The sequence below is a fragment of the Parasteatoda tepidariorum genome, chromosome 7 (assembly GCF_043381705.1).
Source record: "Parasteatoda tepidariorum isolate YZ-2023 chromosome 7, CAS_Ptep_4.0, whole genome shotgun sequence".
In the NCBI taxonomy this organism is placed as follows: Eukaryota; Metazoa; Arthropoda; class Arachnida; order Araneae; family Theridiidae; genus Parasteatoda; species Parasteatoda tepidariorum.
Window position 1 is genome coordinate 72,308,356 of NC_092210.1, and position 26,259 is coordinate 72,334,614.

At 29.4% G+C, this 26,259-nt stretch overlaps 1 long non-coding RNA gene across 1 annotated transcript; it reads right to left on the reverse strand.

Annotated features, from left to right (window-relative positions):
- Positions 1 to 812: 812 nt before the first annotated feature.
- On the reverse strand, positions 813 to 23,243 carry LOC107446494 (uncharacterized). The gene is made up of 4 exons (XR_001584393.3): positions 23,009 to 23,243; positions 15,315 to 15,356; positions 12,427 to 12,473; positions 813 to 5,965 (listed from the first exon to the last, which is right to left on the reverse strand). It is a non-coding gene; the product is annotated as an uncharacterized lncRNA (long non-coding RNA).
- Between the last annotated feature and the right edge of the window lie 3,016 nt (positions 23,244 to 26,259).

Genomic DNA, 26,259 nt, shown 5'->3' on the forward strand with positions numbered 1-26,259 from the left:
CTAATATCAAGAAAATGTCGAACTTATTTTTATAGATTGAATGATACAAAGTTTTCATAATATCTTTGCTTGCTATCTCCGAGATCTGTGTGCAGCGTGACGTCATGAGGAGGGAAATCGTAGTTTCAGCTCTAAGAGCGGAATGAACTGGGAAAGAGAGATAACAAGTGAAAATAAGAGAAAGGATATTTTTTTAATTTTCTAGGTAACAAGTTTGAAAAAGACCGGAGACTTTCAAAACTTGCAGAAAGTTGGGATTTTAGGGTTTTGTCTCCTTTTAAGTGGCGATAACTGCTGGACTGGTATGTTACTCCTTTCAGCATATTGAGTCTAATGAAATATTTCAAAAAAATTATAAAAAAATGTCATTCAATTAAAACGAACTCTCTTTTAGCTATTTTAAATTTTTTCATAAAAATTATAAATTTTAAATTTTAGAATTTTTTGCAGATTGCAGGAGATTTTTTTAAAGATATATGTTTCTTCACATTTTAGTCATGAAACAAAATTCACAAAATTCAAATAGCAAGTGCATGTGCCAAAACTCAATCTGAAAGGCTACTTGAATTGAATTACTTACCTTTCTCAAAATTTTATTTAATAATAAATTAAATACAATCCCCAACTGAAAATGTAAACGAATTATAATTTTATATAAAAGATCTCTTTGTTACACAAATAGAAAAAAATAACTCAAATTTTTTAAGCAATAAAATTTCACCAAATGTTATCCTATATATTGCAAGCTGCGGCTTAGGAGGTTCAAAGTTAAAAGAAAATGAGAAGAAAAAGTTCAACATTACATCTAACATTTTATTTTGCAGAATTTTTACAAGTTATTTGTAACAGGGACAAAATGTTTATAAACTATATTTATAAACATAATATACTGATAGCTTACAGCTTTTATTGATTGATAAAGGCTACAAATAATTGCAGGTGACCATAAAGAAGATGAATAGAAAAACTTGTGCATTTAACATTTTATTTTTCAGATTTGCAATAAGTTATTTGCAACAGGCAGTAATTATTTACAGATTATTATTATCGCCAAGTGTGCAAAAATTATTTCTTCCTATTTGTTAACTAACAGTACAAATCTATAAAAAAGTACTACCCTAAATAACCTTTGATTTAAGCAACGGATTTCCATATATTCAGTTGTAACTTCAATGCTTCAAATGATGTACTTTAAGTATACCTAAGTAATTAATTTTTGTTATGAATACGTGTTAATGACAGACTAAGAGACATTTTCTCCAGAAGAAGAAAAAATTTTTTTAGTTGGTTAATTTCTCAAATCGGAAAAATCTTGGGCCCATTTACAAATTTTTTGTTGTTTTTTTTGTTAAGAAAGAAGGTGTACTATGCATCGAAGGGTTTGGGTGCACTATGCATCGAGGGATTTGAGTGCACAAAGTATCGGAGCACTAATTTGTTGGCTAAAATTAAAATGTTTGAATTCTTTGAAGACAGATCACGCCGAATTCAATGAAGTAATTCATTAAAGAGTAAATATTTTTTTTAAAAAGAAAAAGAAATAATTACGCTCCGCAATAACATCAAAGGAGAACAGCAAGACTTCCCTGTAGTGTTTTAGATAGATGATAAAAATGCCTATTTAGATACTAAGAATAATTAATTTGCATATTTAGAGTGCGTCTTTTTCATTGCCTTAGATTGCTATTAAGTGTGAATTAGTTAGGGAAATACTTTTTTTTGGATCACTGTACTTTATATATGCTTCAATAATATTCAAAAATAAAATAAGTGAAAACAGGAGTATTAGGAATATAAATAAAGAGACGTGAAAAAAAATATTTAAACATAAACTTTGCATTGTTACAAAAGTTCTGTCAGTATTGGCATATGAAATTGAAACTTACTTTATTTATATCATTTGTTCTCATTCGCTATTCAGCAAGCTGACTTGGATTAAAAAGGATAGTTATTTCTAAAAAATTGTATACATTAAGGAAGAAGCGCTATAAATGTTTCATTTTCTAAAAACTTACAGCTAGTAAAATAATGAGATAAAATGAATTTCTCGAAAATCGATCTTCCTAAAAAGTTACTGCAACCTTTACAGAGTATGGCAAAACGGGCCAAAAGTCAAACTGTAATATCTTTTACTAGAAAACTTTATTTTAAAAATCTAATTGAAACGATAAAGCAAAAGTTATTGATCCCATTTAAATCATTAACGCTAAACTGTGATATCTTTTGCAAGAAATTTTTTTTTAAAAATCGAATTGCTTCCATATAGCAGAAATTATCTAATTGTTATTTGGATTTAAACTATCTTATGAATAGACGAATTCCATGTAGCATAATACGTTCTAAAAACTTTTTTTTTAACAAAATGAGGATGTAAAGTCCATATTGATTAAATTGTATATAATCTCATAAAATAGGACGAGTAGTTTCTGAGGTATTAATGGTTAGAAAAAGTTCTCTGATGTTATCTAATATACAACACGTTAAACAACTCTGTATGAATTTTTAAAACAGCATATTAAAAAACTTTGTAATTTCTTAAAAATCTCGAATTCCTGAAGAAATTCAAACACGCAAATCAACTATAAATTTTCAGAAAATGCAAAATAAATGATAAATTTTTTATTTTATTTTGTGACAATGATACTAAAAATATTTATCAAGGGAGGCTATTACTTAACATCCTTAATGGTATGCTATAAATAAAGACCGAGATTATGTGTTGAAAAGATTAAAAATAGCATTTTTTGTGAGCTTTTTCCTTAGCAATCAATTTTTTTTATCTCTCTACTTGCTCCACAAATTCTCTTCATTTACAGAACCGGTTTTAGGTTTAAAAGTTTAATTTCAACATTTTTTTTTCTTTTTAATTTTGGGTAGCTCTGAGATGCATTGTGCAACAAAACCATATGAAAAATAAAAAATATGAATATTTCAATGGAATATGATGATCGATAAACTAGACTTTAAAACAGCAGATACAGTAATAAATTTTTAAATTACAACTAATTTCGCTTTTTTCATTCAAAATTAAAACTGCATCAAAAAACCTTCGAAATTGCCTCAATCATAATGCAAAAAAATGATATCTAATATACTTAAAAATATTTATATTGGCTTAATTAATTTCATAACTTTTGAAACATATTTCTTAAAATTAACTTTTCATTAAAATTTAATTAGTTTTTCCAACGTAAGAAGTTTATTTTAAGATTAAGCTGACAAAGCTTAAATAACAAGCAACACTACAGCAAATAATATTATTATAGGGTCTCTTTTGCATAAATCACTAAAACTATGTGCATCATTTTACAATTTTTACAAAGCTCATGACATGGAACAAATTTAAACATATAAAAATACGCAATATATCTTCATTATAACTTTTATAAATGATATTTTTTACAGACTTAACAATTACCATCAAATTCAATTTTAAAAATTAACAACAGTTAACATCTAGCATTATACTATATATGACATAAATATAAAGACACATTTAAATAGACAAACACTATTTTTTTTACTTCCTATATATATTCATTGAAATTCACAGCTATTACAATAAGTAGATGTATTAATTATCACATACATTATCATGTATTTTTATCAAAGTTTTGCTGAAGCAGTTTTATTTTTTTTTCCATTTAGTACTTTACTTAGAACATCTTAGTATTGAAGCACCAAAAATTAAATGACGTAAAGATTTATGAAACAATTAAGAAGAAGATTAAAGGGAAATTTCAGAGTAATAATTGTTGTATATTTAATTCTTAGAGTATGACGAGTGATCAGTAGCTATTTCATGTTTGCTTCATGTAAAAAATGACACAATTAAGAAGAAGATAAAGAAAAAAATAATTTAGGTAAGAATTTTTCAATAATATGTGTCTGTGAAATATTTCGCAGGTATTATTATATATTTACTTCTTAGAAAAGTTTTTAAAACAATGAAAAAAAAGCGATGAAAATATATTTCAGATAATTGAGTAAAATAAACATTCGGTGTTAAACGGCTGACCCACTTTTGAGTTTGCGGCTCGTAGACTCATAATTTTGTTACCAACCCAAAAGACAAGGGAAAAGAAGCTAGCTTTCGCGGAGGACTTATTGAAGGAGCGTCTGCGTAACTCACGATTGCGTTACATAAAAAGAAGCGAAAACTCTTCGTGGTTATACTCGAATCTGGGTCATCTAATTGGAAGGCGAGAGTTATATTCTTTCTGTTGGCAATTTAAGAAGTTACAATGTCATGAGCAAAGAAAGAAATTGTTGTTTTAAGAGAACGTTATAAAAAAGTTGGAAAAACTTACGTCTTCCAAAACGTGCATTAATACAAAATGTTCTGGTCTTCCTTAGCTACTCTCACATGTAGGAATTTCAATTCATATATATAGGACAGGAATTTTAACACTCAATGTCAAACTACGTGAAAATAAAAATAAGAAACCCGATTCAGTTTTGAAAAATTTTGTTGTTGCGTATCTCCTTCTAAGCTTCTAACACTCAGAAATCTATAAAGTTTGAAAATTTAACTGATTCAATGTTGCAACCTCTTTTAAAAACTGAACTAAAAATGTTTTCCCTTCTAAAAAAGTTCCTCCGTGAGGAATCTCCGGTGCTTTTGCACAAATTGAACATATATTGACTTAGACTTTTCAAACATTCTCACGTTTGTAACACGTAATATAAAATTTTTCACATAAAATTTGATTTCAGGTAATTCTCAAAAAAATGTTTTAACAAACTCATTGCAAATGCCGAGTCCTTTCTTTTCAAATGTGTCCAACTACATGAAAGTAATAACTCGATTGTGAAAAGTTCACAATTGTGTATAACTCAGCTATAATGCATCCAAAGTTTAAAAAGTTTGAAAATAAGATATTAAAAAAGTAGTTTGACAAATAAAAATCAACTAGAGAAATAGACAGATTATTGATACTACAAACACTGTTTCTTTACAATTAGTGTGCTTAAGAAGAAGGGACAAATATCACTGTTTCTGAGTTTATCACAAAAAAGCTCAAACCATGTTTAAAATAAATTTATTGCAGAAATCCCCAGACGATTTTCTTAAGATTATGATGACACTAGTCAAAACTTTGCAAGCAAATATCGGGAAATCAAGTTTCTAAAACTGACGGAAACAGTATTTAACGATTGCCAAGATTTAATGATAGTTGATTTTAATAATATCAACGACTAGTGGAGCTTTAGATGTAAGTTAAGAGACTTATAAAAATGAGAGAGAGCACCAAGAGTATGAGAGAACTTCCTACTCTTTTTAAAACTACATTAGACGTTGGATGTTTGTCTATAAACATTTTTAGTGAAGTTCTTAAGCTCGTTATTATTTTAACTATAGACGTCTAAGAAAATCACAGCTCTGTAAAAGCTTCATCTCATTATTAAATTGGCGCTTCTAAGAATCTTAAATGTGTTTAAAATTGGTATAAAATTCCAAGAGTCTTTCACTATCAAACAGTATCATATTATATATAATATTAAAACTAGAATAAATTAATGTGTAATATCACTTTTTAATTGACTAATGCATGTCAAAGAAATTACCTAATGCCTGATCTAGCAAGGTAGGAGTAACTAAGTAACTTTATTTGCCCATATTATTAAAAATCAGTGCACATAAAACTAATTTATGAAAGCTAGATGTTTAAAGTTTTCATAAAAGCTTGATGTCAAAACATTTAAATAAAATAAAATCAGTACTTAAGTTGTTAAAGTCCCATGATATGAAAACACTCCTACATACATATCCAACTCAGGGTATCAATCGGGTAGCAATCCTTCCAGCTTCCGCTAGACAATTGATGAACTTCGTGGTTACAATTCTTATAAAAGTTTGTCGAAAATTCCAAAGACATTGGGACAGAGTTTTTCATTGGATGTAACAGCCATCATCAGGAGAAATCCAGTGTTCAATTGATGGACATAATCAATTTCATTCATCCTGTAAAATAAATAAATTCCAAAAATCAATGTTCAGTATTCGTTACATATGTATAGTTTAGTTTGCATAGTTTGTTACTTTAAACCTTTGGAGTAATCCACGGTATTTTTTCCAGCTTCCACTAGACCACAGAAAAAGACTATAGATTATGAATTTATACCTAAAAAACATGAATACATTTCCGACACAAGAAGCTCTGATATGAAGTTAGAAAAGCTTTAAAAAGTTTTTTTCGAAAAATATTTCCTTCAACTAACTATACAAAATAGCCAGCAGGGGCAATGAAGTTTCTCGTTGGTCTGGAAATTTTGGGGCTGATGAGAAGTCACCCCTCTTAAAAGGAACTAATTTGGTGGAAGAAAGCCTTCATGTGAAATTCTCTTTCATCTGCAGAAGTAACTTACAATTTAAAGTATAGAATAAATAAGTTCAGATAAACCTAGAGTAAACCCTAAAGCTCCAAATGCTGAAAATAGTCTTTCAAAATATCGACATGCAAGCGATGTTACATTCGACATATTTATTTACTTTTTAAACTGCATAAACTTAAGTAATCTTGCAATATTTTCCCCACTCGCTCCGACAACCGGACCCATTTTCTAACGGTTAGTACTAACCGTTTAAAATTTATTTAACTAAGAACAGCATTCAGAAAGGATTCTGCAAGTAAAACAGGGGAAGTTTATCAAAGAAATTTTTAAAAAAAGCTTTCTGGATATATATTTATTCCACAATTATTAAGTTTTGCATTTTTAATATCCATTACGAAAGATCCTTTTAAGTAATTATTTTTTGATGTATGGTAAAATATTAACTAGAAATGTTGCCATAGCTGTATGGCAAAGGTGTACCATAGCCTATGGAAAAATATTTCTTCATAAGATGTAGCACATCTAAGTTTTATGGCAAAAATTTGCCATATAGAAAAATGCCATAGGATATTCCTATGGGATTTTGCCTATGGTGAAATTTTGCCCTATACGTATGGCAAAGTTTTGCCATACATGTATGGTAAAAATTTGTCATATAAAAAAATGCCATAGGATATTCCTATGGGGTTTTGCCTATGGTAAAATTTTGCCATACACTTTTGTCATATACGTATGGCAAAAATTTGCCACATAAAAAAATGCCATAGGATATTCCTATGATGTTTTGCCTATGGTAAAATTTTGCCATACACTTTTGTCATATACGTATGGCAAAAATTTGCCACATAAAAAAATGCCATATGATATTCCTATGGTGTTTTGCCATACCTATATGGCAAACTTTTACCATATGGCATTTTTTATGGCAAACTTAATCCTATATCCTATGGCATTTTTTATGGCAAACCTATGGCAAATTTTCCTAAGGGAATGTGTTTGCTTGTTGATGTTTTGAAAAGTTTTCTTTCAGTATTTGAATTCCAGATTTTCATGAATTCACTTTTCTCTGAACTTTAAGTTCTAAATTACCAATGGGGGTAAAGCAGAATTTAGCACGAAAACTTCTTCTCCTGTGTTCTTAATAGGGAACATTAACTCTCCTATCCATCAGAAATGATATTTTTAACTGTGTCCACGTTATAGCTTTCAGACCAACGAAGAGTTTAAAAACAATGTTTAGGAAAAAATCAGATTACTGGTAGTCATGTGTTAACGACGAAGGATATTTTTTTAATTGATATGGTGTGGATGACAAATCTTCCCGGCCAATACAGCGTTTCCCTGTCCATTCTGAAAACCTTCCTTCAACGTTTTGCGATGAGAAGCATCGTTTGGTATTGAAGAACTTAAATGATAACTCTTTATTATTACTTCACCATCTTTTCCATTAAAGTGAAGCTCAAAAGCTGATAATATGCACATTATCTACAGCTAATCTGTTGATGAATTGGGCATTCCATTAAAGTGCGGAATCTAGTGTTTTCCGCAATTTTTCTAGGTAATTTGGGCATTAATGCTTTTCGTATCGTTAAAGTTGAAAAGTTCGTTTCTCACATACTGTCAACTAGTTTTTTGTTTGTTTCATTGCATTTATTGACTTTAATTTCTTCGATGTTATTCGATATTGAATAATAAATAAACGTCATTATGTTAAACTCATTAATTGTAGTAATATTTTAAATACTTCTATTATTTGCATTAAGGTTATTAAAACGATTGATTTTATCAATCAATGTGTTGATTGTTTCATTGCTGTAAATTGATGTTCTAAATAGTTAATAACATTATGAACAAATAACATTATGTTATTTTAAGAACACATAAACGTTGCTGTTGTTCAGGTTATTTACCCTTTAACGAAGGCCTAGTAGGTAATGTGCTTGCAGATTATTGTCTATATTGCAGATTACCTTGGTCATTTGAGAAATGAGTCATTTCTTCTCACTTAAACGCATTCCCTTCGTTAATCAATGCATTAGCTAGATAATCAGAATAACAACAGATTCCGACACTTCAGCGGTAAAACGGATCTAAAAAATTCGTTGATTTAGGATAATTTATGTAGAAATATAACTTTTCCGTCAGTAAATTGCTAAAGCTTATTGTTTCTTTTAACTCTGAAATGTATATGATAAAACTTTTCTCCTCTATATTGCGCGCGCAGGTCTCCGACTTTCCAAACCCAAAAGATTTGCTTTGTGATTCTGTTGAAATCCTTTAAAAAATATTAAAATCTTTCTCAATCACGTACCTGCAACTGAAGAAGAAGAAGACCGCTGAAATCAGCTAGTTGTGTATAAAAAAGGTGGAGCGAAAGCGTTACAGCTATTATACTTGGTTAACTATCAGGCGGAATTAATTTTTATATTAGATTTAATTGGCAATTCTGGTCAGATTTAATGGTAGAATGTACAAATGCTACGATTTCACAGCCAATCAGGTTAGTCACCCTCACGTGACGTCACTTACAGATACCGAACAATAAATTATATTTAAAAACGATGCTGTCGCATAGGTATATTAAACCATGTAAATCTGAACGAAACGATTGTTTTTATGGAGGAAGGTAAATGATGTAAACCAGGGGTCCCCAACCTTTTTGTACCTAAGAGCAAATATCAGAATATCGGTCGAATGGCGGGCACCATTTATTTTTTTAAGATAAATGTATAGTTGATAGACATAGGTAATAATACACACTCCATATAGTGCACAAAAATTTTTGTTTTGAAAATTAATTTAACATATGAATATAATTAGTATTAATATTCTTGCGTAAAATAAATGATTACTAAATTGCTTTCAAAACATACGAAGTATAAAAATTATTTATAATATACAGTCAGTGTGGTGTTTGGCATGGCATTTCGCTGGCCAGCGTTATATAATGGACAATTACAGCATATCATAATTTTTTTTTATTTTCATACCTAACTTATTGGAAATTCTCTCCTGAAACCGAAAATCTGATTGTTTTTTTCGGCAAATGTTAATTTATTTAGTTATTAAACATTTAAATTGCCCCAAAAGGCCTCCGTAAGTGATGCAATCAAAAACGATCCCTGATTGGTTATGACGTCAAATGTGCCGAAGGGAAACGTGCCGTTTCCATCCGCTAAGGCTATTTCAATGCTCTTTTAGTTTTGATATCACGTATATCGTATGAACATCCTTTGTAGATTATCAGTAAAAATTTTGTGGATTAAATTTACGGTTCTGAGAATGTGTGCAAAATGAAAGAAAGATTTTTAAACTTCAAACGTTGTTATTTATCATTAAAATATCTGAAGAAATGATTATGTAGCTCTTTACAGCGAATCAACATTTCTTTTCGGCTGAAATCAGTGGTGTTAAAGTTCATAGAAAATATTATTTTATTCCACTTACTTTTAAATTAAAATAATGCTTCATTACAACCTAATTACTTAATTAAAATAAGTCGCAGATTGGATAGAAATTTTATACATTTTGATATAGGATAGATGATTTTATAATTCGTTATTGCATTAAAACAAATCAGTATTTTCACAAATCTAGTCCATTGAAAAATATCAATCCATCATCGTTACAATATATGTGTTAATGATCAAAAATTCAAATAATGTAATTTAATGTTGCTTCTTTAATTTATTTATTTATTACTAGAGTTGAAGGATTTTCTTTTTAAGTAAATATTTACTAATGCAGTTTATGTCATCTTTTTTTTGTTTCACTATGTATTAAATATAAACATTAACGCTTATATTTATTATTCCTAGCTTAAATAGGAATTCCGTTACAGTTCGAAATTATTCTTATTTATAAATTTTAATTCCTTTTTCTGCAATATAGTATTAATGAAATATGGTTATTGTTAATCTCTCTTCTTAATTTTGCAAGCTTTTTCAGTGCTTGCAATGAAGAATTATAAAATGGTAAAATTAATACATTATACATTTTTAATTAAAAAAAATTTATTAAAATAGTTTTAAAAAAATCTCAGGTTATGCATACGGTATAGCCGAAAACGTATCAACACTTTCAAGAATCTAGACCATTGAAATATATCTGACCATCATCATCACCATAATCTAGTTATACTTAAAATTTCACTTAATTTCTCATTTATCCACAAAATTTCAGCGAATATCATTAAGCTGAAAGCTTTTGTTTCACTAAAGCTAGAGAACAAAAATAAAAAATTAACTTACACAAAATTTAAAGAAATTCTAATGCACATTCTTTATTATTTATTAAATAATTAAAAAATAAACAGTAATGTTGATATTTTTTCTCAATATTTTTATTCTTTGAGTAAATAGGAGCTTTGCTATGGCGAAAAATTATTTTTATATGCATTTATAAAATTTTATTCCTATTTCTGCAATAAAGAACTAAATAAATGCATATGCTTGATTTCAAATACTCTTGTAACATAGATTAAGGCAATTAAAGTAATGTTAATAAGATCACACGTTTTTTAAGAGGCTACTGCTATGAAGACAATTACATGCTTTGAATTCACACTAGAATAAATAGATAAAAATTATCAATAACTTAAGCTGTCCTACATTTTAAAATCTAAAACTATTTATTCTACATAAGAAATTGATCCAACATTTCTTTCACTTAAGATATTACTAATAAATCTTCCAAATGAACTTGAAGTATACATTACAATTAAAATTATAGTTAAAAAATGAAAAAACGAAGTTATTTTGTATTTATAACGCATCATTTATAAGTAATACCATGCACTTTTTTTATTGAACTAAAAAATCTTAAATATTCCGAGCTAGAAAATTTCGTCAAGTATTAACAAAGTTTTAGTGGGTACCATTGAAATTTAACATTATAAAAATACGTTATATCAAATCCACATTTTTATTAAGCGATATTAAGATGTAATTTTTTATACAGATAGCTTTAGACCATCTAAAATAGTTGGATTTAGTTAGAAAATTCAAACGAAAGCTAGAACGTATTGGTTTTCACAGCACAGGTATTGTAAGTGAACGGCAGATGGACACGTGTGACGTTAGTTCGTGCATAATCACGTGACTCCCCGTTTCAGGCGAAAACGAAAGTAAGCGTTTTTTGATTGAAAATAACTAAATAAATAGTCTTCTTAGAAAAGTAATAAAATGTTTTCTGGGAGTTTTGAAGGATTCCGAATGCATTAAAATTATAAAAAAATTTGACTGTAATAGTCCATTATGAGAATATGATGCTCTTTTAAAGAATGGAATTTATTCCTTCAACTATATTCCAGAATTTCTCATGTGATATAATAGTTTTGAGGATAATGTCATTCTGAAGATCCACAATTTCTAATTCTGAAATGTATGTTGCTATTACGATTACGTTTATTTGGTTGGTAAAAGGATTAACAAAAAAGTTATCAAAGGCTCGATGATATTAAATTGTTGAAAGCGCTTTTTAAATTGATCTTTAAGCAATTGGAGGTTGATGACAAATGTTAATAAGTCAATTTCACTGTCACCTATCATTTTTTTCATGTTTGGAAAATGCACAAGAGACTTCACTTTCAAATGTGATATCCACAAAACTAGCTTAGCTCTGAACGAGTTTATAGCCTCTATAAATTTTGTTTTATGTTTGTCCTTTCCCTGCAGCTCCAAGTTCAAATTATTTAGTTTTTCTATTATGTCCGTTATGAAAGACAAATCTGCTAGTCCAAGAGGATCTCTTAGTTCTAAAAATGTTTGATTTTTGGTTACAAGGTAATTTTTTATTTCTCCAATTAAATGTAGAAATCTATCAAGTACTTAACCTTTACTGAGCCAGCGTACCTCAGTATGTAATTGCATAGCATAAAATTTGCATAGCATTTATTGCGAAAATGGAAAACTGAAATATTTTACCGTTGGGCACAAGCAACGGGCGCACCTAGATCGATCGACGGGCGGTGCCCGCGGGCATAGGGTTGGGGACCCCTGATGTAAACTATTAAGCAGTTTGGCAATTAATTGTTAAAAAAATAATGCACCGTATCTTATTGTATTATACATAACAGATATTGATACTTACATATTATTGTCGCAAAAAGCCGAAATTCTTTAGCGGCTTCTTTAAACCTAAAAATATATGACACAAATAGTTTTCTTAATATATTGATATAAGAAAACTTATATACTATTTTAAATATTTTATGAACCATGATAAAAAAAAATCATTCATGCAGGAGTAGAAAATGCAGTATTGAAAGTAGTTTCCGTTTCACATAAGTTTATTTATTTATTTTTCATTTTTTTTTTAATTCTCTTTCTTTATTATTTTTTTATCGAATTAATACTCTTTTTGTTTCAAAATTTCAAGTATGAGAAACATAAGTTAATGAAAATTCATTTCGTTCATTAACGCATCGTTACAGATAATTTTATTCAGATAATTGACAGAAATAATAATTTGCATCATGCACTGTTAGATCATTGTTCATTCCTTTGAACAACTTTTTTCCAAATCCATCTGCCCTAAGGCATACTTCATTAACATTGAAAAGGTTCTCCCAACCTACAGATGTTTAGAAGCGTTTCAATCATGTCTCATCATTTTATTAAAAGGTTTCAATAAAAAATGTTGATGAACTGTTGTTTGTGTTTCAAAATACAGTCCTCCCGAAAATTTATTTCTTGATTTGAATTTATTCTGGTTCCGAAATTCAGTAAATCACTTCATATGATTTTTCCACCTGTCGAACGAAATAAACGTCGCATGGATACAAAGAAACCCAATACATTTTGAAAAAATTGTCGAAGTCTTTCATTATTGAAACAGCCGTTTGAAATATTATTATTTTAACTATGATATTTGATTGAAATGATGAACTATGTCTACCATTAAAATATCAAGCAATATTTAATTATTAAAAAAGACTCAATAAATAAAGTAAAATTATTTTTTAAATTGATACTAACTGGAAGCCAAAAACATTTTTATTAAAGGAAAAAAAATATTAAAATGCCAAGTTATGCCTTTATAAAATGTCAAATAGGTTAAAAAAAACACAATAACTAAAATAAAAGAATAATTAAATTAATACTGTCTGCAAATAGAAAAAAAAATCTAATCAAAAATAAAAGTAATGGAAAAGGAAACAAATTGTTCAGCTGTGTGATTCCAAACGCTTTATAGTCATACCTTACGTTAACTACTTAACTAACACATAAAAGATGCTTATATTTTTAAATACATGGATTGACTGGCTTGCCCGCATTATTAGTTTAAAACCCTTTCAAGGTATACCAAGTGAAATTGAAAGTCGTTCGTTAGTTTTGGAAGTGTTTAAGTATGGATTTAAAATAAACACTAAATGCCTTCTATCTGCGAATTTTTCTATGTACCGCCACCTTACGAGATTTGAAATTGTTTCGTGACACCCTAAGTGGATAATATTTGTCAGAGTGATAACATATATGACATACCTATAATAAAGTTTCATTTGTGTAAAACTATGAAAAAGAATTATTTGAAGTATAGGTGTGATAAAATATACACTGTTATACAACTTGGCAAGTAATTAATTGTAATAAGCACGACAGTTTTAAGAATAAAATATAATATTATGAGTATTGACAATATATTGGACAAAATATGGCACAATTTTTTCACATAAAAAAACAATATTTTAAGGGTTTTTTTTTCAATTCGCATTCCTTTAAAAAGCTATTATCAATGTAAAAATATAATGGGATTTATTTTTACCGGTCAGAGTTTAAAATTATAATGAAAAGATATAAAAATGATGATCGATTCGATTCAAAAGTTTCATTGTTAAGTTTTATGGTGCATAAATATCGCATTATTTGAATCCAATGTAGTTTGTTTCAGAACCTGAACAGGAAGAAATACACCATAAAAATATCCTACAGTATGTAGAAAACTGATAAAAATTCAAGTTTAAAAAAAATCAACAGGAAAAATCAAATAATTTTTTTTGTAAATAATTAAAGACAATTAAAAAGTTAAATCAATTGAGTTGAATTTTTTTAAAAGTATTTTAAAACATTCATGAGTTAACTTCCTTTTAATTCTGCAGTGGATTGATCATCATGACACAGCTCCAAGTAGATCACTGAAGTCAAGTCTCACTTGCTGTTGTCCTGGAGCAGGTGGGTGACCACTTTGATCGGATTGAAAAAAGGCCAACATATTAGCGAGCAAAGGCCCAGCATATTTATAAAAATATCAAAAATAGCGGCAGATTCCGATTCCTCGATGGAAAACAATCTACGCATTCTTATTAATTTACTTTAAATAAAAAACTTTGATTTTAAACCATGAAACTTCGTTTTATATACCAATAATATCAGGCTGCTGCAATTACAACTTACAGAGAATAGGCAAAATAGAAAATTGTCACTAGGTAATATAATGCCTAATGGTGATTTAATTGTGTTCCTAAGATGCATTGCAAAAGCTGTTAGTTAGTTGGAAGTTAAAGTTAAGTCTAAAATCACACTTTTTTAATTTTGTGACCATATGGTTTAAAAATGTTTTGCGTCAAGGAAACAAATTATTTCCGTTTTAATATTGTTTTTGCAATTATTTATGATGCCAAAATCTTGGCCTCGTTTCTAACTGGACTAACTTGATCGCTAGCGAAGCGAGCTTAGTCTCCAAGCGAGTAGTGCTGGAGCGTGCTACTACTTAACATTATAGTTTTCTATACTCAGATTAGTATGAAAAGCATACTTTGTGTAAAAATATCCGACAATAAATACTGTGAAAATATCCGACAATAAGTTTCTCACTTTTTTATTTATGTGTTTGCTGTGTGTGGAACTAATTCGTCTATATTTTAGCATTGGTTGATAATACCTTTTAAAGAATCGAATGTTTCAAAGCTTTCTAAATTCTTTCTAAAAGAGTAAAACCAAAATTATGAAATATGAAATAAAAATTTTTTGTTTTATTACTTTGATATCGTGATTCAAGCTCTTCAGTTACTGTCTTCTTTCCTGGTAAATAAAAAAGTATTTTAAATGAATTACGTTAAAATACAATTTCAAGAAATAATAATTGTAAATGATGTAAATTCTATTTAAGAGGCCATTATCTTCCCAGACCGAATTCCTCTCTCGGTAGACTGGAGATAAGGGAAAGAAAATTCGTGTTCGTATATCATTTAATATTTATTCTTACTGAAACGAAAGACGATATTGTTATCATGAATGAATTAATTGAAATACAGTGTGTTTATAAAGTTCCAGACTCATTTTGATGTTTAATAACTCATAAAATAATAAAGTTAGATTAAAATTAATAACATAAATGGTTAGATAGACTCAAAAAGTTTCTTGACTCTTGTCAATGAACTTCCACGTGTGCCCCCTTCGTCGCATCAAGCTGATAGTCAATTTCACGCCAGGTAGCGGCAAGCATGTCGGCATCCACAGAGGCTATTGCGGTTGTAATTCTGGTTTTTAGGTCATCAATGTTCGACACGATCCTCCTGTAAGCATTGTCCTTTATAAGTCCCCAAAGAAAAAAGTCCGGCGGTGTTATTTCAGGTGATCTGGGTGGCCAAGGAATTGGATCTCCTCGCCCAATCCATTTTCCTGGAAAATGGTCATTCAAAGAGCTACGCACGATGATACCCCAATGAGGTGGTGCACCCATCTTGTAGCAAAAAGACATGTGGCTGAATCTCTTCTAGGTGTGGAAATACGAAGTTTTACAACATGTCTAACGTCCGTATTCACCAACACACATTACCTCCGGGTAATCTATGAGTAAGAGTAAAATCACGAGTTTAGTGCGAAACGTTATTCTCCAGCCGAAATTTCGCCAAACTCGCAGATTTCATCAACAGTTCTGACTCTCCGGGTAACCCTCCGTTTTTGCCGTGTTTTCGGAGGGTAACCTATTGACGAGGAGCTTGTAAACAAAAAAGATGGAGGATTCTATCGCTGCGTTTGAGCTTGAAGATCTTGAATTTCTTGAAACTGTTGAAAGAAGAGAAAGATATGTCCCAACTATCAGAAATAATGACCTAAAAAGAGTTAGATGAAATAAACTTTTTTGAAAGATATCGTTTCTTAAAACCTCTCCACTTAAATTAGCGATACTCACACTAATTTGTTTATGCACGATGCACGCGTTTATATTATATACAAAGTCACATGGCTTTACCTTGCCCAATCAAAGGCCTCGTTATATTTCCTGCAAGAGTTAAACTCGAGTTGTGAAATCCTCTGTTGAAAACGGTTGGAGAATAAAAAGCGAGGGTTAATCCGAGAGTAGCTCTGAACCGTGGATATTCTGATCTCCGAGTTACTCTTGAATTTACCTCGGCGTGGTGAATACGGGTGTAAGTATACGACTGATGAGACCGTCTTTTCTGTAAAAAAGAAAGCTATCTGGCGTGAAATTGACAATCGAATTGATATTCTCCCTGAGACGAAGGGGGCACGCGTGGAAGTTCATTGACAAGGGTCATGAAACTTTTTGAGTCTATCTAACCATTTATGCTTTTAATTTTAATCTATCTTTATTATTTCATGAGTTATTAAACATCAAAATGGGTCCGGGACCTTATAAACACCCTGTATATTATTGTCCATTCTGAGCCAATGGTAGTAGCATGTTTCCTAGCTAATCAAATGTTTGTTCTTCACTAGCAAAAAAATGATCCAGGTGACTTTTGATCCCTTCATTTGAAGCAAAGGAATTACCGTATAAATTTTTTTGTAGAGACCCAAACGAAAATTATAAGCAAATCATTTCTCGTTCCCAATGATGGTCCGCTTCCACTTCAAAAACGGATAATTTTCTTGACGTTTGTGAAGCAAATCACAGACGTCTAATGCGACGGCACAAATTTTTTTCCGTAAGAACCCATATGACCAGCTTTGCGATTAAACCTAAGGTATTTCAAATGATGATAAACAATCGAATTCAACAGATTTACGCTCTCAGCGATCACTAAACTTCAATTAATGCCGTTATTGTGTCTTTATCAGCCTAAACTGGCGTAGTGAATCCTTATGCATCTTAATCGAAATTTTGTCAGATCAAAATTTTGCAAGCCAGTTTTAGCACTGTTGTATTGTCAATACATCTTCTCTATACACATCGGATAGTTATTTTCCTGCTTTAACACCATTTTTACTTTTTAGATAGTAAAAAAGTAAAATAAACTGAAAGTGCTGCTGTTCACTTTCTTCATTTGGAAAGGCACCAATCAAAAACTAACGGCGTAGTTTTGAACTTTTTATCAAGTAAGTCTTCCTGTATCAGCTTTCAAAATTTATAATTATTATACGACTTAACTGGGAAGTTGACTGTGAATAAATACAATGAAGTTTTCTGAAGAAAAAAAAATTTCCGAGCAACCCTATTACTGAAAATTTTTTTTAATTGATTTGATCATTGAAATTTTTTCTATATTCGGCAAGAATTGTCGATTTATTTAAAATGTAACGTCCTCATTCAATCGCCGCTTGAGATACGTATATATACTGAGCATAATTTTGGAATAAACACTACAAAATAAAATAGTTGTCACTAATTTTAAACGAAATCAGCCTGCTTTCATGGACACATTAAAGATGAAAATGAGGTATTCTTTCTTTGAATTCAACCTAACTTGTATGTTCCGCTGTCTTTATTTGCGGATTAGTTCGCAAAAAACTTTTTTAACAACTTCTTTGTACAATATAATAATTTCAAAAATTCAGTAAAGCTTAATACATTGAATCCACATATTTCTTGGTACGCAAATATAATAAGCACTGTCAAACATATTCCCTATAATTTAAAAATTGAATTTGATAAAACTAAAGTTATTAAAAACTAACATTAATATAATCTTTTTCTCAATAAATAAAATGCATTAATATAATCAGTAGTTCTTTGATACCGCATTCTTGAATAAGGTGCAGCATGGGCGTCGCAGAGCTCAGTTTTTCAGGGGAATTTTAACATTAAATATAGTCTCTTTTTCCTCTTCTTCTTCATTTAGCTAAGCTATAATGTGTTTTTTCTTGGACAAAGTCATTATTTGCTCTTTAAAGCATTGGTCGACAATCGCAAAATCAATACAAATTCAAAATAAATATTTGCTTACGTTATTAACGCATGCGCAATGCAAGATAATGTCTGTGTTGGACCGACTGCTCACGCTGAGCTAACAAAAAGGTATTTTTATGGCGTCAAAATTATACCAACTTAACGCTGATGCCCAGTTAAGACGCTTCTCCTCAGAAACCAGGCCTTGAGCTAACAAACCAGTATTTTGTTGGCGTCAGGGTAACGTCAACTAAACGCTGACGCCCAGATAAGGCGCTTGTCCTAAGAAACCAGGTCTTTACACTTCCTTTCCCGCCGACATATACGAATGCGTAAAGTTAAAAAAAAAGAAAAACGAGCTCCATCAACAATTAAAGCAATCAAAAGTCAATACATAGATTCCTTAAAGTTTACTTGCTATTCTAGCTATTCTAACGTATACATGTCACTCACAGTTTTGATTTCCATATGAACGGACGTGTCATGTGTTACTGGTCCCTGCTGCCGCGCTCTCAGGTACATTTGCAAATTTTATTGTAGCAATTCATACAATTGATTAAAAATTAAGAATACTTTTTATTTTAAGGGAGCTCAGCATTTTTATTAATAAACGAGTATTATTATTTATCAGATTTATTCTTCATAATAGCAGTTTTCGATTTTTAATATAATTGCTTTCTTATAGCATTTTGAAGTAGAATAATTGACAATTGGAAATAAACCAACATCTTCAACGAAACTTCCCTTATGAGCATCAAACTAAACAACAGTGATACTCGTTAGTATTTCTTATTTGTTTTATATGGTAAATAATATTTCTCGGAAATCAAAATTTTAAAAAATACCTTTTTTTAATCCAACAACAAATTACCATCACCCAAATGCAGTTATTTTATCCCACAATAAATTAAGGTAAAAGAGAAGTTACTAATTTATTTGCTTGAAAGCATATTTACTAGGAAGCGAATGTAAAAAGTATATATAATTTTTTTTTTATTCTCAATCACAAAATAAAAATTATCATGAAAGAAATATAAGAGGTTTTCCTGTCATTTTACAAAAATATATTTTCGAACTTTATTTTAATTCACCATTTTCCAAGATGACATTATTTGATTAGAATAGTTTGACCCACGATGTACGACTCTTGATCCGTAGGAAGAAAGAGTGGTTAAAACATATACATCAGCAATTAAATGTTACGTGCGACAGTTTTGTCTGAAGAAATATCATAGATTTATTTATGGATAAAAAATAATAAATCTCCATTGAAATTGTTAAACGATTTTAGTTTGTATCTGTAAACTAAACTGTTTGATAGCAAGTTTTATTAGTTTTGATTTTCCGTTTATTTCTGAGTATTCGTTAGGTTTTATGGGGTTAATTTTAGTTTTTTTTTATTATTATTGTTCTCTTTTCGGTTCCGCTTATGATAAGAGAACTTTTCCAAATCCTGAATTTGGTATGATAGCCAGCATCTTTCTAATTGGCTATTTCACAAAAAAAATAGTTCGTGGAGTCCCTCCGCGCGGAAGAAGTTAAACTTCGCAACCTGCGACGTTAATTGTAGAAGAATCAGCAGTCGTAGAAGGATCACTAGTTCTATTCAACGACTCTTTTTCCTGCTCCGCTCGCTTCCGTGCTCTGTAATCACGATAATATTGTGCATTTTTTCCTCTTGAACCAGTGGAAATGCTTGCGGTTGCCTCATCGTCTCGCCCTGGAAAATGTATTTGTATTAATAATGTATGTTAATGTAATTTTAGAAGAGAAAACCTAACAATCAATTGATATTCACAAGAGACGTACCTTGACATAACCTTAAATCCGTCGCATTGTCCGTGGGATTGTTTTCACTCATTTTTTACAATTGTTATCCACTAAATTTGAAAATAAAAAATACTACCCTATTAAATTATATGTGTATCAAAACAAACTAAAAAAATATTTATAGAAAAACAATTCGCGATCGCAACGCTCGAGTACGCCGTCTAGCGGGAGCCTGTAAATATCGGACATTAATTTATCACGTTTTCATTTAGTTCCATCAAAGTCATTGACTGAATCAGACGCCATTTTTTAGCAGCAAATAAGAAACAAAATTTCCCTAAGGAAAAGGCCGAAGAACTTGAAAAAAATCTCCAGAATATTAGTAAATCTTTCAGGAACAGAACACGCCAAACATTTGAAGAAAAATTCCTCAATAATTTTTAATTTCTATTATCAACAAACTTGCAACTGATGACTTCCGATTTCGGATACTGTTACAGATGTGTGTATTAAGGTAAAATGCATTTCTTCTGTCTTCAATTCATTACGAATTAAAGTGAAGTCAACATTGCTTTCGTCATTCCAGTGAATAAATATGAATTCAGAACATACAGAATTGTAATAGTTATAGCATATTCTTCTTCGTTATAGAATAGTATATATTTCTGTATCCATATAATTCGGAAAACAACAATAAAAAATTATCCAAGTTACTTGAAATAGTGCCATTTGTGCTGATTCTTAATTAATTTAAATCGTTTTCTTGGTAAGTTTTTTTTAATTTTGAAAGAATAAGTTCAACTAGAATTCAGCTATTCTGTTTTTAGCTACATATTCAAATTCATATCAATTATAAAATTTTGCTGTGTAGTATGTTATCTAAAAGTAATGAAGGGATAAACTATGTATCTATTATTTGAGAATAAAGTTTTCAAACAAGGAACTTATCATTTTGGAATTCTCCGGGAATCATAAATCAGGTAAGTGCAATGATTTTTACAATAAAAAATTTGCTTGTAAATATTTTTTTTTCATTTGATGATGGTTCTCTACAGAATGGTTTTTTACGTCTGATTAAGAACTATAAGAATAATAAAAAAAGAAACAATATGAAAGTTTTTATTTCAATGTAAAGAATTCTTAAAATCTTTTTTTTATCCTAAGAATTCTTTATTTTCCGTTTTTTAGTTTATAATTTTTTGATAAAAATTGTTCTCAAAATACTTTTTTTGAAAAATTAAATGGTATAACATTATGTGTTTATGTATACTTCTTGTATATTCCAATGTTTGAAGTAATATGATTCAGAAAAGTATGGAATAAAAATTCGGTACTTACGTATTAACGCCACCGCCGCTACAGATTTGGCGGTTTTTAAGTGCCGCTAATCTACACTTAAAATTTTTGCGACAATTCATAAAATAAAACACTTTATTTAAAATCAAAATAGTTAATCGGATTTCGGTGGAAAATGAGCCGATATAGAGTTTAGCATAGATTCAAAACAATCATATCGCCATATGAACTCTGATAAATAAGATTCCAAATGAAATAACATTTCCAAAACGTACGTTTACCAAGATAAAGTTTTATGTTGTGGGAATTGGTACATTTTCGTTTTTTCGGTAAAATATTTCCCTCCTGAAAAAATAAAATTGCATCTTGTTTTGTTTTTGGCAAATCCCAAAGACGAATATTCGTAGCACTAAAAATGGCGACAAAAAAGAATTGTTTTTTTTTTTTGTTTTTGTTTCGTCAGCATTCTTTATTTTACGTTTCTTAGTTTCTAAATAATGATTTTTATTGAAACTTGAAATTTTTTGATAAAAATTGTTGTCAAAAAACGTTGTTTACAAAATTAAATTTCATAAAATTATGAGGCTTATGTATACTTTTTGTTCATTTTAATTTTTGAACTAATATGATTCTTAAAACTATAGAATGTAAAGTTTAAATGGGCCTTTCATGTTATATCATTAAATTTAGTAATACTATTTCTCGGGCATTAGGTTTTAACTCTTATAAGAATATACATATTTTTTTCTGTTAATGTACAAATATTTTTCCGATGTGTTTTGGATATTCCTTCTCTAATAAAAAGAGATACCATTTTGTTTTCGGTTGTACAAGAAAGAAGATCAAGCATTTTTCTTTTTTAAATTTAATAAGCCACATTAAAGAAGGAACGTTGCAATGCTACACGCTACATTAACGACGTCTCCAGAGTAACTGTATGACGGTTCATATAGAAATCGCAGGTATGCGTCTCATACAACAACGCCCCCTATAGTTCGTTGCGATCGCGAATACTTTTATGACTTTTATTATTTTTATGCTAGTGAGAACCAAAACAATATGGAAATGAATGAGGGAAAACTGGATCCTACCACGTGATTTCCCGGACAATAAAAATTTAGCGTTAAACGTTTAACGCAACTTTGTTGGAAGTCGCTTAAGAAGCATAACTTCAAAAAAAGTTATAAGAAAATCATGAAAAAAAGTTTAAGTAACAAATAGGCACAGTGAATTTCAGCATATTAATCTAAGTATCCATAGAGCTCAGCTGTTTTCTATAGATGTTAATTGTAAAGAATATAGAAAAAATTTCAAAAACAGAAAAAAAAATCTGTATAAAAATGAAATTATATGTGCTACTTTCTTGATTTTACTTGCAAATGGTTTGATAGACAAAAACATTATGTTTATCTGTTTGATACCACGGAGGAATGGGGAGCAGATAATCATTGGACACCAACGAGGAGCGAACCCAGTTTGTAAATAATGCGGTATATATATACAATGTATAAAAATAATATTAAAAATTTCTTACTTTCATAGGGTGAGTGGAAGTAGATATTATCCTTCAATTTTTCATAAACTATAATTGTTTCGCTGCAGAAGAAAAATATTTATGATTGAGCAATATGAGTAATTCAAAATTCAAAATACACAAAAATTGTAGGATGATGCTCACAGCTATACATATCTTTTTTAAACTTATCATCATAAACATAAGGCTAAGCAACTGCTTCGAAAGTTACAAACAGAAATGTTACATTTATCAGATAAGCAACTCAGATGTACGCCAAATAAAAATACGGAACCTTTACACCCCTTGTAAATAAAACACACGTCATCTCTGCAGTAAAAAAATAATTTATTTTCAGTACGAAATGAGATAAATGAATTTTCCCAGACAAATTAATTTTCCAGGAAATCAACACACATCTAGCTTCAATAGAACAAATTTTAGACTTTCAAACAAAGATTAGATAACTAATTCCTTAATCCTTCAACTCATATTTTTCCTTAATTTTTATTTATTTTGTATTAATTTAAGTCAAAATAAGAGAGAAATATATTTAGCATTTTAAGAATTTATAGTTAAGATATACTGGCTTCTTTTCCTATGTTAAAATTAAAAGTTTGGAAGCAAGACTCACTTCTAAACAATTTTCAAATTGGCATATGTATGCAGTTATTTAGATATAAGAATCTGTATCTGTTATATAAATTTCTTTGATTAAAAAAAAATCAATAACTGAAAAATTTTTGGGAATTAATGAAACAAAAATTCAAACTTCGTTTTTTTTTAATATCATATTTTAGCACAAATACATTTTTGATTATCTATCAAAATTTATTTAGCAACTAGTAGAGGATTGATTATAATTAAAAGGTACCAAAATATATTTTTGCTTATAATTAGAGTGCTTGAAAAAAATATGTAAAGGAGGCACCAGTGTCCCATCTGTGTCAAAGGGCTAGCTCTTATTAAATTCATCAAAGTCAGCAAATTATTAGAGCTAGTCTGACTTTTGTTGGCAGTCAGTTCAGAGGATAAATAACAACAAGACGACAACAATAACATTTTTTCAGTCAGTTTTTTTTTATATAAAAAGCTGATGAAATAAATCTTATGAATGATCAGTGAAACTAACCAACAAATGAAACGAAGATAATTTTCTAAAACTTAACAATTTTTCATTTTATTTTAAACAAGCTGAATACCTGTCCTTCGTACGGAGTAAAAAGGAAAGGAAATAAGCAATAAATTGATATTAATCCCACTACGAAAACTTGCGCATACTTAAAGGCATATACATTCGCAATTAATAGGGTATAAATAATTTCTCATTTTGTATATTTCTTGTTATTAGTTGCCTTTCTTGGAGACTTTACATTATTGGATTAAGAAAGATACATTCGTTGAAGTTTAGCTCATCAAAATAAAGTTTAGCTATTTTATATTCTGTGTTGTACTGGAGGGGGTAAGCGGAGAAATGTAGTAGTTTTGTGTGTAGTCAGTTTGGTTAAAATTAAAGCAAACATCCACTTCGATACAGGATGTTGATGACACGGTGAGCAGAAAATCATACTTTAGCTTTGTAATACAATTAATCGTCGTGTTTCTAAGCGTGTAATGCTTATATTTACAACTATTAAAAAAGTTGATATTGAAGTTATTATACTACTTATAAAACTTATGAAAATGATGCTATTTAACATTTCTTTTGGGTAACTCATGATATACTTGTACTCACAGTATTCACTAAATTATAAAAATTCAATAATTTTACGGTTAGCACAATTTAGGGCGTAGGTGGTATGAATGAAACAACCTGCTTCCTAAATTGAACCATTTGCAGACCTGGCGAAAGTTATCAGTTTTCATTACTTACTCAGCAAATATTATGTTAAATAGCTATATTTCAACATAAAATATGTAAAAACATAATTGGAAACGATTTGAGACAGATGAAAATTCCAATGTGAAATTTAATTGCATTCATTTTTAAATGTTTATGGAAAACTATTTTTCGAGGCTTCGGCGGCCATCTGCTGATAACTTCATAAAATATAACAATTAATGACTTTGTTTACATACATATAGGTAATAGTAAAGGCTAGTGAGAGGTCAACAAGAGAAGCCAAGATTGATTAGCTACTTTCTCTTTTGCGTTACGTGTTCGTTCATTTGAACATACCTTATTGAGTTTATTTGTTGTTAAAACAAAATTAATTGAATTCGGTTGTTTATAAGCATAGAAATTCAAGTTTATGAACAATTTTTTTAATAAAATTTTGTGAATTCCATCAAACAAAAATGGTCTTAAAAATTGAATCAATTTTAGGTAAGCTAAACGGATATCTTTTTCTAAATCAATCCTAATTCCAAAAATATTTTAACGTAACATTATTAGAAAAAATGCCCCTATAAAGGTTTCAGTTACTTTCCTTTAAATGATTTTTAAAGAAAACGATTGGAATAAATGACATTTTAAAAAGCAGATCCAAATGTCATTTCAATAATATTTCTTTTTAACGTGGATCAAATAATTAAAAACTAAATCCATAAATTAACTGTTAGATACATTATTTGTGCAGTAGCCTTAGCAATTATTAGAACAAATACTATTTATGCATTTCTCAAAACACGAACAATATATCTCTTTGCATATTTCTTTATTAATTCGTTTTTAATTGGTAACTTTAGAACGAACTAGGTGATTTTTTCTCTCTTTGCTTTGCGCCGGTTTTGTAGCTTTTCTTTATCTGACAATTATTAAATTTTCGTCACATCATTATATTAGCTACAAAATAAGTGATATTATTCTTGATAACAAGGAGAAAGAGAAAATATATTGCTTCGATTTTTTATCATAAAATATTGCTTTAAAGTAATTACAGTATAGTCTATGATAAATAAATAATAATTACAAAATTCTATACGAAGATGATTAAAATTTATAGAAAGTATTAGAAACAAAAAAAGTGTTTGACTCAGATATCTGATAGTATTACAAATGTAGGATATATCTTTTTCTAATTACAACTTTAATATTAAAACCACATGAGAGGAAAAATAATAAGCTATTGCCATCAGAATTTAGTATTTTAATGACTTATCACTGAAATTATATTAGTGAATAGGAAGGTTCTTCTTTTGAATGTCGGAACTATGCTGCCATATCTATTTATATTAACTGTAAAAGGTCTTTTAATCCATAAATTAACTTCTTATCTATGATCGTATGGAGATGTTAGTGTTTTTCACTGTTTATGAATTTCATATATATA